We start from the raw sequence: 13590 nt of genomic DNA, 5'->3' as shown, positions 1-13590 counted from the left end.
TTCTTATCAATCCCTTGGTCCTCCTTTGCTGAATTCTATACTGCTCCCAATCCTCAGGTCTTTTTTTTTCTGGTGAATTTATACGCCTCTTCCCTGGATCTAATGCTATCTCTAATTTCCCTTGTAAGCCATGGTTTGGCTACTTTTCCCATTTTTACTTTTGTGCCAGACAGGGCTAAACAATTGTTGCAGTTCATCCATGCACTCTAAATGTTTGCCATTGCCTATCCACCATCATCCCTTTGAGTAACGTGTCCCAATCCATAGCCAGCTTGCGCCTCGTACCTTCGTAGTTTCCTTTACTAAGATTCATGACTCTAGTCTCAGAATCAACTCTGTCACTCTCCAGCTTGTTGAAGAATTCTATCATATTATGATCGCTCTTCCCCAAGGGGTCACGCACCGCTAGATTGTCAATTATTCTTCTCTCATTACACAATACCCAGTCTAGGATGGCCTGTTCTCTCGTTGGTTCCTCACCGTATTGGTCCAGAAAATCATCCCGTATGCACTCCAAGAATTCCTCCTCGACAGTATTGTGACTAATTTGATTTTCCCAATCTATATGTAGATTAAAATCACCCATAATTACAGATGTTCCTTTATCGCATGCATCTCTGATTTCCTGTTTAAGGCCATTCCCAAAATCACCACTACGGTTTGGGGGTCTATATACAACCCCCACTAATGTTTTTTGCCCCTTAGTATTTCTCAGCTCTACCCATACAGATTCCACATCGTCAGAGCTAATATCTTTCCTCACTATTGCGTTAATTTCCTCTTTAACCAGTAATGCAACTCCACTGCCTTTTGCTTTTTGTCTGTCCTTCCTAAATACTGAATACCCCTGGATGTTCATTTCGCATCCCTGGTCACCTTGCAGCCATGTCTCTGTAATCCCGATTATATCATACCTGTTTACATCTATTTGCGCGATTAATTCATCCACTTTATTGCGAATGGTCTGCGCATTAAGGCACAAAGCCTTACGGCTTGTCTTTTTAACATTACTTGTCCCCTTCCCGCTGTTTTTAAATGTGGCCCTGTTTGATTCTGGCCCTTGATTTCTCTGCCTTATCACTTTTCTTATTCCCCTTATTGTCTTTTGTTCTTGTCTTTGATCCCCCTCCTCTGACTTCTTGCAAGGGTTCCCATCCCCCTTCCATTTTAGTTTAAACCCTCCCCAACCACTCTAGCAAATACTCCCCCTAGGACATCAGTCCCGGTCCTGCCCAGGTGTAACCCGTCCAGTTTGTACTGGTCCCACCTCCCCCAGAACCAGTCCCAATGTCCCACGAATCTAAAACCCTCCCCCTCGCACCATCTCTTCAGCCACGTATTCATCTGATATATCCTGCTATTTCTACTCTGACTAGCACATGGCACTGGTAGTAATCCTGAGATCACTACCTTTGAGGTCCTACTTTTCAACTTGCTTCCTAGCTCCCTATATTCTGCTTTTAGGACCTCATCCTTTTTTTTACCTATGTCGTTTGTACCAATGTGTATCACGACCATTGGCTGTTCACCTTCCCCCTTCAGAATGTCCTGTAACCGCTGTGAGACATCCTTGACCTTAGCACCAGGGAGGCAACATACCATCCTGGAGTCTCTTTTGCGGCCACAAAAATGCCTAACTATTCCCCTTACAATTGAATCCCCTATAACTATTGCATTCCCAACCATGGTGCAACGAAATGGGCTGTTGCTGCTTTCCCCTGAAAGGCCATTTCCCCCCAACAGTATCCAAAGCAGTATATCTGTTTTGCAGGGGAATAGCCACAGGAGATTCCTGAACTGCCTGCCTAGTCCTCTTGCTCTGCCTGGTGGTCACCCATTCCCTTCCTGCCTGTGGAGTCTGAGCCTGCGGTGTGGCCACCTCTCTATACGTGCTATCCACGATACTCACCACCTCATGGATGCTCCACAGTGCCCCCAGCTGCCGCTCCATCTCTGAAACCCGGGCTTCCAGGAGCTGCAGCTGGAGATACCTCCTGTACACATGCTGGTCCCGGGCACTGGAAATGTTCCCGGATTCCAACATGGAGAACGAGGAGCACACCATGGCTTTGAGCTCTCCTGCCATGACTTAACCCTTTAAATTAACCTTTTGGAAGACCTTAATATCAAATAATATCAATTACTCTAAGGCCCTTCTTCCCTGGTCCTCGTTACTACATAACTCCCTAAAAAAACACAGCTTACTATGTATGAAAAAAAAACTGTAAACCTTTCTTACCTTAGATACTTACCCAGCTATTTAGAGCTATTCCCTAACAGCAGTGACTCACCAACCAATCACCTTGCATCTTTCCTGAGACGTCACTGTTGGCTTTTTTTCCTTCTTTTTTTTCAAAACTCTAGCACGCTGGAAGAGGTCCGACTGCTCTCCGCTCCTGAAGGTAAGTGAAGGCCCCGAGCCTCGCGCTGGATTTATCCGCTCCCAGTTCTGGTTGTTTCCACACAGGTCCGACTGCTCCCTGCTCCTGATGGTAAGTCAGGACTCTTTGCGGGTCCTGATCCCAATGATGTCTGACTACCACCCGCCCACACGATCTTCCTGGAGATGGCCAATTAACAGACTGCCTCCAGGAGCCCTGTCCAATTGGGGACAGCAGGCTGGTTGTGCAGGTGGGAGAACAAATCTGAGCACCTGAGGCTGTGGACAGCCGGCAGCCCCACAGAGAGGTGGGGAACTGTGAGGGTGCCTCAAGATGGAGACACATTCTGGCGACTTCTAAAATTGTTAAAATAAGTTTAGCCACAGCTGCTAGGCCATCATTGCGGAGGCCCTATCTCAGTCAAGACCAGGGTCAAGCAAGGCTGTGTCATTGCACCAACTCTATTCTCCATTTTCCTTACTGCCTCTTCCAACCAGCTCCCACAGCACAACAGCCCCTCCTGTCAATCAAGTTCAGTGGCAAGATCCTGGAAAATGTAGACCATTTTTCCATATCTTGGGAGCTTCCTTTCGGCGAAGGCATAGATGATGAGGTTCCCTCTGTCGAGCCCTGTAAGAATTTTGTATGTTTGAATGAGATCACCTCTCAGTCTTATAAACTCCAGAGAATAAAGGCCCAGTTTATTTAATCTTTCCTCATAGGACAATCCCTCCATCCCAGGAATTAGTTAGGCGAACCTTTGTTGCATTCCCTCTCTGGCAAGTATATTGTTTCTTAGGTAAGGAAACCAAAACTGCATACCATACTCCAGTTGTAGTCTCACCAATCCTCTATATAATTGCAGAAAGACATCTTTACTCCTATACTCAAATCCCTTTGCAATAAAGGCCAACATACTGTCAGGCAAACCCCACCTGCCAAGACTGAGGCACACATTATTTCGCCACATGAACATTAAAACTTAAAATTGCAAGCCTTGACCAGAAAGACATTTCCATGGTAATAGACAATGTTGAAACAATGGGGATCCAGCAGCTGCTTCTCCAATACACAAAAGTGATCGGGCCAGTTTTGGTCACATGACTGACTGGCTGTTGCACAGTTTTTGAACTCCCAACAAAGATTTTGAAGACAGAGAATGCCGTGTGCTCATGGACTGAGAACATCTCCTCTCCTGCCTGTCTGCCTGCCTGCTTTCATCTCTTCCCACAGAACTGAATCTCGTGAAAACACATGAAACTCAAAGAGAATAGGGTTTGCCACGTGAACAAAATTTTAAGAAGATTACTGGCCCCCACCCCCCCCCCCCCACCTCCAATGAATCGCAAGACCATAGCTTCAATCAAGGACTCCAGCGAGCTCGAAACAGTAACAAGATATTGCCTCAAACTGTTCTACTTATCTTTCATTCTGCTTTTTTCTATTGCTATCTGCATGTTTATATCGCGTGTGAATGCTAGCGTGAGCGCATCGTATATCCGTAGGCATGAACTGTATTAGAGTTTAAGTTCAAGGTTTTAATAAATTTCCTCTTTCTGCTTTAAACCAAAGAAAGCCTGTGTGCTCATTTCTTTGTCTTATAATTGGAAACTGTGAACACGGATTCACAAAGGGGGAGCTCAAAACAGTGTGTTTAAAATTAAACCCTGTTACAATAAGACCAGGTAAAGACAGTCAAAGACCCCTAGACACATTGCTCGCCTGGTCATAACAACACCATTTGCCTTCTTAATTGCTTGCTGTACCTGCATGTTAGCTTTCAGTGACTCATCAACAAGTCACCCAAGTCCCTTTGAAGTTCAATACTTCCCAGCCTCTCACTGTTTAGCAATGCTCTGTATTTATGTTTTTCCTACCAAAGTGAATAACTTCACATTTCTCCACATTGAATTCCATCTGCCAAATCCCCTTGGTGTCTTTGCATCCTCCTCACATATCACACTCCAATCTAGTTTTGTGTCATCTGCAAACATGGAAATATTACATTTAATCCCCACATCCAAATCATTGATATAGATTGTGATTAGCTGGGGCCCAAGCACTGAACCTTGTGGTACCCCACACAAGTCATAACCTGCCAACCTGAAAATGACCCATTTATTCTTACTCTCTGTTTTCTGTCTGTTAACCAGTTCTCAATCCACGCCAGTATATTCCCCCAATCCCATGTGCTCTAATTTTGTTTACTAACCTCTTGGGCTGAATTTTACCGGGGCCTCGACCTCAGGGGTTGTGGTGGGGGGGGGGCCCGTAAAATACTTACCGGAGTGGCCCGCCACGACCCTCGACACCGAGAAGGGCCCGCTGCATTTAACCGGTGGCGGTGAAGCCTCGGTGCGGCCCCCCTGCCACCAAGCGGCGGGGCCTTCATTTAAATATTAAAATCAATGCAAATAAATTTACATGTACTTACCTTGTCTTGGCGGCCGTCCCACGCTGCTATTACAGCCACCGGCCACAGCTCGTTCGCCTTCGGAACTCTGTTTGGAGTTCCGAGGCGAGACACTAGTGTGGACAGGGGAGGACTAAAATCATTTGGGCGGTGAGGGGGGGGAAGGTGGGGGGTGGGGAGCGGTGAAAACATTTTTTTATTGGCTGTGGGGATGGTGGGAAAGGGTTGAAGGACAAATTTGACGAGGTTGGGGGTGGGGGGGGGGGGGGAAATTCGAGGTGGGAATAAAGTTAATGTTCCTGATAAAGCCCAATAAAAAAAAACATTGGGCAGTGTTAGGAAAGGCCTCCAGCTTTTAATTATTTTAAAAATAAAATCCAAAGTTATGTGACTTTAAAAATTGAAATCCTTGCTAAGGGCTTGAAGCCCTTTAAAAATGGCGCCAGTGCCGGCGCCTGCGGAGTGGCGCTAGATGCCATTGCTGGGGATGGAGAGGCCACCCCCTGTATGTCATCGGGGGCAGCTGCTCTGCCCCCTTCATTTAAATGAGCCTCCCCACGCAAAATATCATGGGGGCTCAGCAGCAGCGCATTTGCGCCGCGCCTGAATGTTGCAGACTTCAAAGCACACCACCGCGATGTGCGGCGCACTAATAAAATTCAGCCCCTTGTGTGGGATCATATCAAAAACCTTCTGAACATCTAAATATACCACATCCACCAGTTTCCCCTTATCTATTCTGCTAGTTACATCCTCAAAATACTCCAACAGGTTTGTTTATCATGATTTCCCTTTCATAAACCCATGCTGACCCATGCTAAACCCAATCCTACCATTATTTTCTAAGTGTCCTATTACCGCATCTTTTATTATAAATTCTAGCATTTTCCCTTCAACTGATGTTAGACTGACAGGTCTGTAGTTCCCCATTTTCTCTCTCCCTCATTTCTTAAATAGTGGGGTTACATTTGCTGCCTTCCAATCTGCAGGAACCATTCCAGTGTCTATAGAATTTTGAAAAATGACCACCAATGCATCTGCTATCTCTACAGCCACCTCTTTCATCACTCTGGGATGTAGATCATCAGGTCCAGGGGATATATCTACTTTAAGCTCCATTAATTTCTCTAATTCTTTTTAAAACTAATATTGATATCTTGCAGTTCCTCATTTACAATAGTCCCTCGATCCTGCATTATTTCTAAGGTTTTTAGTATTTTCCTCCGTAAAGACAGACATGAAGTATTTGTTTAGTTTTTCTGCATTTTCTTATTCCTCATTATAAATTCTCCTGACTCCACTTGTAATGGACCCACATTTGCTTTTGCCAGTCTTTGCTTTTTTACATACCTGTAGAAGCTTTTGCAGATCATTTTTATATTACTCTCATTTTATTTTCCCTTTCTTAATCTTTTTCTTGGTTCTCCTTTGCAGAATTCTAATATGCTCTCAATCCTCAGGCTTACCATTGTTTGGCAACTTTATATGCCTCTTCCTTTGCTCTAATACAATCCTTGATTTCTTTTGTTAGCCCCGGTTGGAACACTTTCCTTGCTGGGTTTTTGTGCATTAAGGAATGTATTTTTGTTGTAAACTATATTTACATTTCTTTAATGTTAGCCATTGCCTTCTACCGTCATACATTTTAATGCAGTTTCCCAATCCACCATAGCCAATTTGCCCCTCATACCTTCATAGTTTCCTTATGTTAGATTTAAGACCCTAGGTTCTGATTGAACTACCTCACTTTCAAACTTAATATAAAATTCAATCATATTATAGTCACTCTTTCCTAAAGGCTCCTTTACACAAGATTATTAATTAGCCCTTTTTCATTGCACTATACTCATCTAAAATAGCCCATTGCCTTGTTGGTTCCGTAACGTACTGCTCCAGAACACCATCTCGCATACGTTCCAAGAATTCGTTCTCCACAACATTAATATTAATAAAGTTTATCCAGTCTATATGTAGAATGAAATCCCCCATGATTACTGTATTACCCTTGCTGCACACACCTCCAATTTCCTGATTTATACTGTGATTTACATTATCACTGCTGTTTGGTGGCCAATAAACAACTCGCACCAATGTTTTCTGCCCCTTGCTGTTTCTTAGCTCGACTCAAACTGATTCTATGGCTGGAATTTTACACCGCCCCAACGGGTCGGATGGTGGCGTGAGGGCGGCGTAAAATTGAGCGGCAGGCTCCGGGAGGCCTAACCGCCCCGATTCCGCCTCCGACCAAGTTTATGGAGGACCGGCGGGGGAGCGGAGGGTGAGAAGCGGCCCGTCCGCCCGAGGCCAATCAAGACCCTTAAGTGGCCACTTAACGGCCACTTAAGGGCCCTCGCCTGCCTCCACGGGTATTTTACCCGTGGCAAGTGGGTGTGCCGGGGACGTGAAAGGCCGCCCAGCTTTAGCTGTCGGCCTTTCCGCACCCCGGGATGAGGGGCCTGGCAATCAGGCACAGGGTGCCCAATTGAGGGTCGCCCCTGCCTCCCAACCCAACCCTGGGATGCAAGATGCCCCCCTCCTCCCAAACGATCACCCTAGCCTCACCAGGGCACGATCGATTCCCCTGGGAAGCAACCCAAACTTACCTTCAGTACCGGTTCCTTGGTATCCTCCTCGGCTGGCTGGGCTGCAGTCCCAGCAGTAGCCACCACTCCCGGTGGTGCTGCTGAGACTAAAAGCTGCTGGCCCACTGATTGGCCAGCATCTCACTGAGGCGGGACCTCCTCCCTCAAGTGGGTGGAAGTCCCGCCTCGGGCCAATTAAAGCCTGGGGATCCGTAAAATACAGCACAGATCCCCAGGCTGGGCGGAAGCAGGTTCGGCACCGACATTTACGTCAGAGTCCGGCTCCCGTCTGCCCACTGCAAAATTCCAGCCTATGTCTTGATCTTTAAAACTAAGGTCATCTCTCACTACAGTACTAATGCCCTCTTTACTTAATAGAGCTACCCCACCACCTTTTCTCAGCTTCCTGTCCTTCCTGAATGTCACATACCCTTGGATGTTCGGATGCCAGCTTTGGTTTCCTTGTAGCCACATCTCTGTGAAGGCGATCAGGTTATACATATGATTTCTATTTGATCTGACAATTCCTGTTTTATTGTGAATGCTGCAGGCATTCAGATACAGAGCCCTTAATTTAGTTTTTTTCCGACTGATTTTGTAAACTCTGGCCCTATCTGCTGTCACACTAAGTTTGCAGTTACTGTCCCTTTCTGCCATACTCTGATCATCATTACCTTTATTGCTATTGTGATCTATTGCTTTGTCATTTCCCTTTAATTTACTCAATATTCCCATACATGATCCTTCCCCCCCCCCCCCCCCCCCCCCCATTTAGAATAAAGCCCTCTCTACTTCTCTAGTTGTACAACTCACTAGAACACTGGTCCCTGCAAGGTTCAGGTGAAGTCCATCCCCAAGGCACAGCCCCCACTTTCCCCAGTACTGTTGCCACTGCCCCACGAACTGGAACCCACTTCTCCCACACCAGTCTTTGAGCCATGCATTCATCTCTCCAATCTTATACATTGGGGAGACACCCAGATGTGGCTCTCCTACTATTTTCCCAGCTCCCCCAACTCTAACCCCATTTCCATGGGGCCAGGAAAATTCAGCCCGCACTGTCAGGGATATGCACCAACATGTTGCACCATGGACATTTGACAAAATTATTGTCTCAGCTGCGGACATGGAGGTAACTAATCTGTATATAAAGTGTATAGCCAACCTAATGCCATCAAAACACAGTCCTATTTGAAACACATTTCTCCCTATAAATAAAGTAGCTAAGAATACAAACAAGAACACAAGAAATAGGAGCAGGAGTAGACCTTATGGCACATCGAGCCTGCTCTGCCATTCAATAAGATCATGCCTGATCTTAGGATTCGACTCCACTTTCCCAGCTGCAAACATCAATGGAGAGCAGCACAACTGTATTAGCTAGCTAGCAAGCAAAATAGTATGCAATGCCAATGCAAATTACTTTTGTTGACAGAATAGAGTTTCGGTTCATCACAGTGTTCCCTGAAATCTAAGTAATCAAATTTCAGCACTCAGCAATAGAACCCTTGGTTTACTGTTTATAATCAATTTTACAATCAATGCTAATCTTTTAAGTTTTAAGTTATAAAACTTTTATAAACCATGTTTAAACTTTGTGTCATGATAACTTTAGGATCCGGACAGAAACCACTAATGATAACTTCCGTAGTTTTGTTTTTAAAACTTCTACCTCATCATAAAACTCAAATCGGTTTCCATCCTAGTGAATAGGAATGTGCACCCACCTATGTTAACTACATCACCAATGGCTGAGGAAACCCTCAAATTTTGGGGAGGTGGGAAACATAAGGAAAAGGGGAAAAAAGTCTTTGAATCAGCCTAATTAAACTACAGATGCACAAGATTGGGATTTAATTTTTAATTTCATAATTTTAATTGCATTATTAGAAAATCAAACAATGGCCCGTTTTACTGACTGAAACAGATTGGTAGAAGGTTTTCTTTAAAAAACAAAACCTCTCTGAAATTCTCTTCCTTTCTGAAGGCACTGATTCTCTTTAGTAGAGTACAGTTCCATGGGAAATGATTACTCTTCAGCATGTGATTCAAGAATACAACATTCACGTACCAGACTTGAAAGGCTACGCAGCCGTGGACGACATCGCCATTAAACATGACCTTGCCCTCACGCAATATCCACAATTGCATACTTCAAACAGAGGTTGTTAAACAGTGATCAGGAACTCTTGCCACTTTTTCTTCCTTCACCCAGGGCCTTTAGCACAACTACTCAGATGAAATCAGCTAACTCTGTGTAAGGGTTAATTTGGCACCTTTCTGGTCAATATGGCCAAGGCAGTAACTCTTCTGAGCTTGGTTACTTTTATAGCCTGGATGAATATCTTGCGTGTTGTACTGAATACAAAAACTTCCCCCTATCCCAACTAAGAAAACAGAAGTTTAATTCCCAGAGTTTACCTATCTCAATGGAGACCTTTGTTTCAAGTATTGGCTTTGTCTTTGCAGCTTCATTTTGAATACTGCTACTTACCACTGGCCCGAGACTCTGAATCCTGTATCACCTCCCTCCACCAGCAGCTCCCCCTGCCCCACTCCCAGTGGTCAGCGCCCCCTGATTGATGACACCAGTCTTCCCAGCGATCCTATTGACAGAGATCAGCGTGCAGGCAAACCATTCGTATTTTGGCAGGCTAGTTTGAAACCTTTGGTGGACTGAATTCTGGCCCACAGACCGTATGTTGAACAACCATGTTCTAGGACCTAACCCGATGCCCCGATGATCCCAATCCTTTCTAATTACTTTCGCTCCTGTTAATTTTAAATGTATTGCTCTGAGCCTTTAAACTTGTGTTTTAAAATAACATAGCCACGAGGTTATTTTAAAACACAAGTTTAAAGGCTTAGAGCAACACATTTAAAATTACCACAGACCTCAAAATTTTTACCACAGACACTGGTGTCTGTGTATGGGCACACTGCTGACCCCTGGTCTGGATTAGACCCAGGCACCATCTTTAGCTGCTAAAAGAAACAAGTATGTACAAAATAAGATGCATTCCCCCAGTGAGATATGGAGGTAGATAAGCATCTTGATATTTTTATTTGTTGAAATCAGTGTTTAGAAATGAAAATATTACCAGCGTAAAATATTTTAATTCTGTGTAATAGCTGAACATTTTAAAATTTAAACAAAAGTGTATACATTTGTTTTAGACATGCCACAGAGCTAAAATTTCATTCTTTCTTGAAAGAAAGAGAAACAGCATTTGTGTAGCTGCTAATCCATGAAGTGGGGGGTGGGGGGAGGGGGGCGGTGGGTGTTGGTAGAGGAGGATGGGCATTGATGTTCTAACCAATGAAATCTTTTTGGAAATGCAATCACTGTTGTTATGTGGGCAACATGTCATCCAAGTCTGTAGTAAGTACCACAAAAACAGTTAATCTGTTTTTGGTGGTGTTAATTGAAGGAGGAATATTAAGCAGGGCACCAGTATAATTTGCTGTTCTTCAAATTGCTTGACAGGCATAAGTGACCTTGTATTAATGTCTTATCTGAAAGACTGAACTTCCAACAGTGCTGTATTCCCTTAGTACTGCACTGCAGTGTCAGTCTAAATTGTATATTCAGTGGGGTTTAAACACATAACCTTTGATCTGGATGCATGAATGCTACTAGTTGACACTTCTAATAGCATTGGAAAACCATTCATTCCTCTAAAAGTCCATCCTCATTGTAATACATGACAATAAGAAATATAAACATTGTATAAACCAGAAAACTCCACTAGAAACTAGAACATAGAATTTATTCCCTAGTTCCCCTCTGAGTCTTTTCCATCTTTTGGCAGATATTCTTGAGTTATGAAATTACTTATAAAGAGAGGCTTTCATTATGCAAACATAGAAGTTCTTTTTAGACTTTAGATCTGTTTCTTGCCTTCTTTTTTGGAGAGTAGGTGGCATAACAATGGGATGGTATTAGGTCAACTGAAAATGGAGATAAAAGTCTTCTGAAACTGGCCCAGATTATGGTGGCTGCTATCTTAATTCATGCCATTGGACAGGATTTTCATCACAAAACTAAGTAGTGCAGACGAGAGTGTAAAATTAGAAAAAGACATTGGTAGAGTAAGTAAGTGGGTGAACTGATTGAAGATGGATTTCAACACACGTAAGTGTGCGATCATCCATTTTGGACCACTTAAATGGTGAAAGCTAGGAATAATGGCGGTCCAAAGATATTCAGGGGTCCATGGATACAGATCACTAAAATGTAATAGTCAGTTATAAAAAAAATCTAAAAGGCTAATGAAATGTTAGCCTTTGTAACTAAAGGGCTAGAATATAAAGGGGAGGAAGTTTTGCTGCAGCTATACAAAGCCCTGATTAGAATACATCTAGAGTACTGTGGACAGTTCTGGGCACCTCGCCTTAGAAAGGATATATTGGCCTTGCAAAGAGTACAGTGCAGTTTCACCAGAATGTTAGCAGGGCTCCAAGGGTTAGATTAGAAGGACAGAACACATAAACTAGGCTTGTATTCCTGTAATATATAAGATTTTATTGAGGTCTTTTAGGATTTTGAAAGAAATTGATAGGGTAATTAGAAATAAACTTTTTCTACGTGTGGGGGTGTGTGGGGGTGGGGGGGGGGGGGGTCGGGCGGGGGTGGTCTGGGACCGGGGGCATAACCTTAAAATCAGAGCCAAGCCATTCAGGAGAGAAGTTATCAAACACTTCTTCACGCAAAGGTGGAAAGAAGGATTGGATTTTTGTTGTCCCGTCGCCAAGAGCGGCAGCGGGAGCAGAAAATTGTGGCCATCCCCAACAGGAGCTGCCCTGCCGCAATTATGCAGCGGGCGAACATTTAACATATTGACGGCAGCCGCCCCCCCACCCCCAATCACATGGCAGGGGCAGCATTGGCGACATAGTTCACGGCATCACCCAATGCCAGAGCAGGTGCTGGTGCCATTTTTAAAAGGCTGCCAGCCCTGCAAACAGTTCAAAATAATGCAGAGTTGACCCCTTCCCCTCGTACACTAAATAATGCAGTTGACCCCTTCCCCTCCTATACACTAAATAATGCAGAGTTGACCCCTTCCCTTCATACACTAAATAATGCAGAGTTGACCCCTTCCCTTCATACACTAAATAATGCAGAGTTGATCCCTTCCCCCATTACACTAAATAATGCAGAGTTGACCCCTTTCCCCCATACATTAAATAATGCAGGGTTGCCCCCTTCCTTGTTCGTGCCAGCTTCTCCTGGATAGGGAAAGTGGATGAGCATGAGTGCTGCACGACGTAGTCAAGATTGGGAACTGAAGGCAAGATCATGGGGAATTACATTTAAATTTATACAGAGAGGTATTTTAAATATGTAAAGTAGCGTCCCGTCATAGAGCAGTGGAGGTACCGCCAAGCAGCCTTGCCGCCGCTGGGAAGATCAGGCCCAGCAATCCTGGCATCGGGCTCCGTGGCAGCTGCTGCCACTCTGATTCTCTGGCCGCCACACATCCCCCACCCTCCACCGCCACCCCCGCCATGAAGCCCAATGTCGGGCTGGGAACAAACTCTAGCCTGAAGTGTGGAACTTTCTCCCACAAATGCATTAGATGCTGCTCAATCAATAATTTAAAATCTGGGACCAATAGGATTTGATAGACAAGGGTATAAAAAGATATGGAGCCAAAGTAGGTGGATGGAGTTCAGATACAGATCACCCATGATCTCATTCAATGGTAAAACAGGTTTGAGGGCTGAATGGCCTATTCTTGTTCTTATGTTCCTACATGGCTGCTCCCAGACCTCTGACCATGAAACTCTGGTATAAGGAAAAACTGAGATACCAGCAGATATTTAGGTACCTCTCTTTATAACAGTAAAGTTGATGCAACACATCAATATTTTTCCCTTTAAACACATTAACCAAGAAACAAAGAATGCAAAATGCAATAGATGAAGAGAAAGAAATGAATGTGGCAACATGAAATGGAAAAGACATGTGATAGTGAAGGAACCATAGCACCATAGAAAAATTACGGCACAGAAGGAGGCCATTCAGCCCATCGTGTCCGTGCCAGCCGGAAAAATAGCCGCCCAATCTAATTCCACTACCCAGCACCTGGTCCATAACCTCGCAGGTTACAGCACTTCAGGTGCATGTCCAGGGCCCTTTTAAATGAGTTGAGGGTTTCTGCCTCCACCACCGTTCCTGGCAGTGAATTCCAGACACCCACCACCCTCT

The sequence above is a fragment of the Heterodontus francisci genome, chromosome 15 (assembly GCF_036365525.1).
Source record: "Heterodontus francisci isolate sHetFra1 chromosome 15, sHetFra1.hap1, whole genome shotgun sequence".
NCBI classification, from domain to species: domain Eukaryota; kingdom Metazoa; phylum Chordata; class Chondrichthyes; order Heterodontiformes; family Heterodontidae; genus Heterodontus; species Heterodontus francisci.
The sequence above is the reverse complement of the archived record's forward strand: the minus strand, read 5'-3'. Positions refer to the sequence as shown.